The sequence below is a fragment of the Pinus tabuliformis genome, chromosome 5_1 (genome assembly GCF_031772625.1).
Source record: "Pinus tabuliformis cultivar Carrire ecotype Pingquan chromosome 5_1, CPIR1, whole genome shotgun sequence".
Lineage (NCBI taxonomy): Eukaryota > Viridiplantae > Streptophyta > Pinopsida > Pinales > Pinaceae > Pinus > Pinus tabuliformis.
In genome coordinates, this window is record NC_142305.1 from 289,714,467 (window position 1) to 289,720,870 (window position 6,404).

At 36.5% G+C, this 6,404-nt stretch overlaps 1 non-coding gene across 1 annotated transcript; it reads right to left on the minus strand.

Moving 5' to 3' along the window:
* Window positions 1-224: 224 nt before the first annotated feature.
* On the minus strand, window positions 225-328 carry LOC149164480 (U6 spliceosomal RNA). Its single transcript, XR_016261060.1, has one exon. It is a non-coding gene; the product is annotated as a U6 spliceosomal RNA (small nuclear RNA).
* Window positions 329-6,404: the final 6,076 nt, after the last annotated feature.

Here is a 6,404-nt window from a genome sequence, read left to right on the forward strand (position 1 = left end):
AATTATGATATAATAATCTCGCAAGATTCTTAATTATGATATAATAATAAACAATTTTAATACCAACCCCAAATCACAGTGAGTATTTGTAAAATTTCATCACTGCTTGTTTACTTGTAAGTTGTATTTATCTTTGTAATTGTTACCCTTTATTTTTTAAATCACTGAATGGTTTAGTGTTGGATGGGAGATGGAAGTATCATATACTTCCTTTAGCTTTCATTAAAAAATTGGAGCATCTTTTTATTTGTGCGTGTCATCCTTGCCAAGCGGTTATGATAATCTTCTGTATTGTTTCAATTTTATTGATGTTCTACGGTTTGCACAAATTTAATTAGGTTAATTGGCATGTTTATTTTAAAAAAGTATTTTTAAAATTTTAATTTAATTATTAATTACTTTAGATCCATTTTAATTTGGATCAATTAAGTATTGTGAGAGATCAAAAAAATCATTCTAAAAGAAATTTGCATTTTAAGAGATTTGATGTCTCCCAGAGTGTAGTAGATATGATGGATTTGGTTTAATAATTAATCATAATTATTAATTTTATTTAGGTGAATGATATGCCTCCATGATGTGATAGGGTATTATTAACAGTGTTTACAAATATAAAGTTAAGGTTTATCTCCAAACTAGTTATGTTGTTTTGCTCTATTAATTGAATTGATAAATTATAACAAATTTATGCAAATAAGTATCATATGAAATGGATTATGGTTTTTTGGGCATATGCTATTGATAAGCCATCATATTTGTCACGCCCCTATTCTAGCAGTAATCTTTCAACCGCACATAGGCAGATGTGGCACCACTACCCGATTTCTTTTCACTAATACTCTCAAGTACGGACTACGCCTAACATTCAACACTTAGAATATTTTTCAACTTTTACTAAGCATTCATATTTTTAACACAGCGGAAATACATTCATCATCATTATCATTTATAAACATATGCATAGCGGATACAATCTTCTTTTAATGGGAGAGGAAACTCCCTAATTAGAGTTTGCCCAAATAATAATAATAATAATACACTTTTACAAGTAATTATACATGTACAACCTTTGCAAGGCAACCCCAAGTTCACCTTTACAATTCTGCCAATTTTAAGTTTGGACTGTCATTCATGGTTGCCCCACCTCAGGTCGCCCTTCGTTCAACCTTGCCTTTTGTTCGTTCAGGGCAATCATTCAGCCACGCCCGTCCATTGTTCAGGGTCGCTCTCGTCATTCAGCAACATCACCGCATTCATTCAGGAGCGCCCCATCATTCAGGAGCGCCCCATCATTCAGCAGCGCCTCCGCATTCGTTCAGGGTCGCCCTCGTTCAACTTACCGGGCAGACATGCCCCACTGCAACTCGTTTGGGCAGGCACGCCTGATCAATTAATGAAAAAGGTATTATAGACTATGCGTGAATTCGCTTATGTTACTTAGTGCAACGGAACGAAAAGATTGTGAATAACATAAACACATAAACAATTTAAAAACACATTCAAACACATCAACACAGCCAAATTTAATAAACGAGTTCACCAAACTTTCTAGTTATGTCTCCTAGTCCTTTCGCTTCCAGTGCTGACCTCTTTATTTTATCTTCAAATTGTTGTTACAAGTATGAGCTCAAAAACAGTGTCTCAAATAAGAAAATGTACATCACCACTGCATTCAGCTCGAAATTTCGAGTCAAACGAGTATAAAATTGACCATATTTGGCCACTGTGACCTATAGACCCCCTGAAATGGTCCAAAACCACCTTTGTCCCTGCAAAACCACCCTTTGTTTGGCAAAACCCGCCTCGACCTGCATAAAACCACCTCGAACTGCGTGTTGGCAGTAGGGCGGGTTCGGCACCTGCAATGGTTTATTAAAAAATTAGTGGCTTGGTTAACTAAGTCCCACCCTTCGGCATGTTGGTTAGCGGAGTTATGCGAAGTCATTTGTATATAAGGTTTTGGAAGGTTGAGGGTTCGAAACCCCCGCCGACCATTCTACCGTTATACATTGGATATGCGATATGATTTGTGTTAACTCCATTGTTTCGTTGGTTATGTTTCGGTGATATGGTATTGATATACCATATGTGGTTGCAAACTGTGGTGAATGTGGGATAATCCAATAACATAAAATCAAAGGACCAGCGGTCGTGGGGTTGACCCCGACCATCTAAATTTTTTTCCGACAGAGATCCCGACACAACATAAAAGCAAGTTCATCATATTCATTACCAAGTCTGATGGCAGCCCAACCGGTGAGCTAATTTCGGCGAAGTCATTGCCACTCCGGGAGGTCAAGGGTTTGATCCTCCTTGACCCGAAAATTCTGGAATTTCATGCCAACATTGGGCAAATCCGGGCTGCCACGTGCCAGTGCCGGATTGGCCCATGTGAACCAAACACAAATTTCCACGTCACCTTCTCTGTTGATTTCATCCAGGACCCGTGGCTCATTCCCGGGTTGACACGTGTCCTGCTGACATAGGCATTGACCATTGCCCTGGTTGACTTTTAACTTTTTTGCCCTAATTTTCCACAAACTTTGACTGGTTCTACAATCTCAAGTTTTCAACATTTACGACAGAATATATTTGCATGTAAGCTGGTAGATCTAGGCAGAAATCATTTTCACCACTTTTGTCAAGTATTTTGAAAGGAACATATCTAATTGGTTTCAAATTTTTACCTTACCCTTGCAGTCTTTCTTTGCTGATGTACAACCAGACTTGATCACCAACTTAAAAACTATGCTCAACTCGATGCTTGTCATGTTGCACCTTATACTTTGTTTGGCTTCTTTCCAGCTGTTCCTGTACTACCTGGTGAATTTCCTGGATTTGTTCAATGAACTTGGTTGCTTTGTCCACATCATTGTGTCCAGCAATTGCTATGCCTTTACCAAAGACAAAATCCAAGGGAGACTTTGGTATAAAACCAAAACAAGTCTTGAAAGGAGATCTCTGAGTAGAAGAATGTTTTGCATGGTTGTAAGCATGTTGCACATAACACAAATGCTCATCTCAAAGTTTGGGATGCTTGCTACAATACCCTCGAAGCAACTGTATCACTGTCATGTTGACCACTTCTGTCTGACCATCTATTTACGGATGAAATGTCGTGCTCTTCTTAACTTTGTGTCCATTAACTCCCATAGACTTGACCAAAATTTCTCGACAAATCGAGAATCTCGATCGGATACAATAGAAGTGGGTAACCCAAAATGAACCCATACATTTTGAAAGAACAACTTTGAAGTTTGTTCAGTTGTGCCTGTTTATTAAATGGTGTCAAAATACACATCCTACTGTACCTATCTACAACTACATACAAATAATCATGACCCTTTCTAGACTTTGGCAATCCCCGAACAAAATCCATGGAAACACTTTCCCAAGGACGAGAAGGAATTGGAAGTGGAGTATACAAGCCTAATTTTCTATTACTTGGCTTGCTCGTAGCACACATAGTACATCCTTTAATATATCTAAAAATTGTCTCATTCATTCGTGGCCAATAGCAGAATCTTTGTAATTGTGCAACTGTTTTACTTACACCAAAATGACCTGATATGAGAGAAGTATGTGCTTCTTGAATTATATTAACTCTTTCAGTTTGTGGAATGCATAACTTTCCCAAATGATATAAGAGTTTTTCCTTTATGTAATAATCCAATTCTTCTACCTGCTTGCCTTAACTTAAAGTTGCATATACATCCTTAAAATCTGTGTCTTGAGCATATTGTTTGATGTAACTTTCATGAATTATTGAATTATGCTTAAGTATTGTGGATGCATTTATAATTGGTCTTGATAACATGTCTGCAACCTTATTATGTATGCCCTTCTTATAACTGATAACAAGATGAAATTGTTGTAGAAAATCCATCCACCTGTAATGTCGTGATTGTAGCAATCTAGTTTGTGAGTGTAAGTATTGTAGTGGTTGATGATCTGTATGTATGATTGTTTCTTTACCCATTATGTAATGTTTCCACTTTTTAACACTCTGAACTAATGCATACAATTCTTTATCATATGTAGGAGAGTTAACTACTGCTGATTTGAATGTCTCAGATGAAAGCATATAGGATTTCTGTGTTGCATCAACACTTCCCCCATGGCATATTCACTTGCATCTGTCTCGATCTCAAATGGATGTTGAAGATCCGACAGTGCTAGTACTGGCACTGTATTGATCCTTTCTTTCAATGTGTCGAAAGCTTTCTGCTATTTGCCTCCCCACTGAAACACCTGTTTCACACTTGTCAAAGCATGTAAAGGAGTTGCAATCAAAGAAAAGTTAGCAATTAAATTTCTCCAATATTGCATTCCCCCTAAGAAACTTCTAACTTCTGTAGCAATGATGGGCTTAGGACAATTTACAATGACTTCGACCTTAGAGGGATCTATCTTCAATTCACCACCCCCTACAATATAACCCAAATAATTCAAAGATGTTCTGCCAAATTCACATTTTGACAGTTTTACATAGAGATTTTCTCTTTTCAAAACATCTAAAATCTGCTTTACATGCTTTACATGTTCATCCCATGTTCTACTGAAAACAAGAATATCATCTAAATAGACTATTACAAAATCATCAATGAATGGCCTAAATACATCATTCATGACTCGCATGAATGTAGCTAGAGCATTAGTTAAGCCAAAAGGCATAACCATCCATTCATAGAGTCCTTGCTTCGTTTTGAAAGTAGTCTTCCATACATCATGTTCTGCAACTCTGATCTGATGGTAGCCACTTCACAAGTCCAATTTAGAGAAGTAAACTGCATCTTTTAACTGATCTAACAAATCATCAATATGAGGAAGAGGATAACGATTCTTTATTGTGATTTTATTTAATGCTCTAAAATCAATGCACTTTCTCCACGAACCGTCTTTCTTTCGCACTAACAAAATAGGTGATCCGCACGGTGATGTGCTTGGTCGAATAAACCCTTGATCAAGCAACTCCTGTACCTACTTCTTTATCTATGCATTCTCTAGAGATGATAACTTGTACATTCCAATGTTAGGTAGTGGAGCATCTTGCTGCAAATAAATCTCATGTTCTATCTCTCGCTTAGGTGGAAACCCCTTAGGCTCTTGAAACAGAATAGCATAATTGGAAACAACGTTAACTAGACCTGCTTTCTGTTTAGGATTACAGCCTTGGAATGCATCGGGTTTACCAATATCCTTTTATTTTACAATCATAAGTAAAAATTGTTTACTTGAATTTACAATTCTTTTCATTTGTCCTGAATTTATGAGAGAGAAGTTATCTTTGAGTTTATGAGCTCTTACAATATATTCAACATCCTTAGTGAGTTGATACTTATTTTCAGTTCTATAGAAGATATCATTTCTATCGTACAAGTATGGTCTTCCTAATACAATTCCACATATGTCTAATGGGACTATGTCTAACTCAACCTCATCTACAAACTTTGACCTAATAGCAAAACGAAGTTTACATTGTTTCGAAACTTGTAGCTTAGTTTTATCACACACCCAACCTAATGGATATGGATTTTTATGAGGTTTTGTTTCTAGACCCAAATTCTTTACAATTGCTTCATAAATCAATTAAACTTGTGATCCACTATCAAATAAAGTATCAATTTTAGTATGCTTGGAAATGACTCTAATGTGAAATAGCTCATTTCTTTTCCTCTCATCATTATCATTATCAACAGAATGTAAAGAAGTACTTGTAGATGCTTTAGAATCTTTACCTTCTATACCTGTTGTTGTAACCGTTATCTCGTCACCTGAATCTAGTCCCAAGTCCTTTTGAATAGTAGCAACATTCTTTCGCTCTTTACTCCCAAACTTCTTAGGCTTCAATTCCGAATGCAATGACCAATAGTGTGCCTCATCATGTCCTTCCTTCTTACAATGAGTGCATGAAGGTTTACCCTTCTTCAAAGTGTTTGTTTTCTTCTCCTTCCATTTAAGTTTCTTCTTGCCTTTATTCTTGCTTTCAATAGGTTTGGATGATTTCCCAACATCTTGGGTTACATTTTTGCCTCTAGCTTCTAGATGAGTTGTTTGAACCGATACATCATCTAAGCTAGTTGGATTAAACATAAGTATGGTATGCCTCAAATAACTACGAAGACCACCTATGTATTTCAACAATGTCTCTGATGAGTCCAATGATATGCCTAATGTTAAAGCTCTCTTACGGAATTCCTGAGTATAAGTTTGAACACTTTGACCTTTTAATTAACGTAGTGTTTTCCAACTTATCATTGCTTGTTGCATATAAGCCAAAGGATAAAGTTGCTTTTTAATGGCAGAAACAAATTCATTCCAAGTTGAAATGTTTTAACTATGCTTTTGGAGATCTGCTTGTGTCTTGCCTTCCCACCATACAAGTACAGTTCCTCCAAGTTGAA